Raw genomic sequence first — 1,432 nt, 5'->3', positions numbered from 1 at the left:
TTCTTAGGGTGACTCCTGACTATAGTACCTTAGAGATCTGCTGGAGGGGTGAAGCCAACCTATATGGACTGAATTCAGGCAGGCCTTACCTCTTAGGCTGTACACTTGTAAGAAAGAACCTGGTAACTTCACAGTGTATGTGTGGGACATTTGCTGGAAGTGAGCCTCTCCCAGAGCTATGAAACTGGGTGGCAGGTAGGCAGATTCTCTTGCCTTGCTGCTGTCCCAGGTCTGGATTCTACAATGTTTTTGTATTCTGATACCTGAATTCCAGTGTTTTCCCAAAGTCATTCAACTCTACAGGCTTGGTTTAGTTCTTGTAGAGGAGCAGGTAANTTGCTAGGTGGCTCTATTGAACCACCTTGCCTGGCTCACAGCTGTTAAACACAGCACATATGCATATTATCCATCCACAATGGGGAGGTGATTCAAGTAAAATAACTTGCCAGAATGTATTGGTTTTAAGTAAATAAGTCATATGATTCTGAGTATAAATAGCTTCTCTCTTTTGAAAATATATAGAATTTTGTTTTGTTACTAAAAACACCAGAAATCACCCCCAGGGAAGAGGTGATGAACAGTTGGGTAGTATGTTTTTAAGCAATTAGTCTTTATTATGGCACAATGCAGTATTTTATAAATTAACTGTTTACTGTAAAAACATTTTGCCTACAACCTGCTAAGAAACCACTTCTAAGTATGGGTTATAATTAAGTTCACTAAGAATACTTTCTTTGTAGAAAAAAAGAGTAAAAATGGTAACATTTCCAAGGCTAGTCTAATTAAACCAAATAATATTGAAAGCATGCACGAGTGGGCAATATGCTTCTAACAGAGGCAAACTGTTTTCTCTTTGTATACTGGTTCTGAGCTAGTTAGGCATCTTCATATTCGAACTATCATTTCACTGTTGATAAAAAATACAATCTATGTAGGGCATAGATATTAGGCATAACCTTACTCTGGAAGTATCACAGTAGCTAATGAACATGCCAGTTAATGGCTCTGACTTAGAGGTGTTTGTGCTTTCTTCCAGATGTGGCTAAAGCCATGCAAAAAGTCAGACATACCCAAACGACCAAGCTACGTTGCTCCACTGTACAAGACAAGCGAGAGGAGGGGCACACTCTCCACCACTGGCCACTCCACAAATTTCGTGATTGCCATGATTCTTCCCTCTGACCACCCCAAGGAACACTGGATTGGACGGGGTGTGGCATTGCTGTGCCAACTAAACTCATAATCTGAAGGTGGCATCATCTCTTGCAACTTCTTGTTAGATTGAATAAAACACATTTTACTGTTTAAATTTTGCTTTGGCTTAAATAAACTTAACCTTCCTAATTATGACTTTATTCTGGCCTCTTTAAAGTGCCAATAAAGATTCAGTGTTCTGAGACAGACAATGAAAACACACCACACACTTTCTTTC

General features: G+C 39.4%; 1 long non-coding RNA gene across 1 annotated transcript in view; it reads left to right on the top strand.

The window, feature by feature from the left end:
- Positions 1 to 1,340, top strand: part of LOC110315421 — a 7,693-nt gene extending 6,353 nt beyond the window's left edge. Inside the window, exon 2 of the long non-coding RNA XR_002380214.1 lies at positions 1,037 to 1,340. This is a non-coding gene — a long non-coding RNA (uncharacterized LOC110315421). The remainder of the gene's footprint in view (positions 1 to 1,036) is intronic.
- Positions 1,341 to 1,432: the final 92 nt, after the last annotated feature.

This window comes from Mus pahari, unplaced genomic scaffold (genome assembly GCF_900095145.1).
Source record: "Mus pahari unplaced genomic scaffold, PAHARI_EIJ_v1.1 scaffold_12107_1, whole genome shotgun sequence".
NCBI classification, from domain to species: Eukaryota; Metazoa; Chordata; class Mammalia; order Rodentia; family Muridae; genus Mus; species Mus pahari.
The sequence above is the reverse complement of the archived record's forward strand: the minus strand, read 5'-3'. Positions and strand labels throughout refer to the sequence as shown.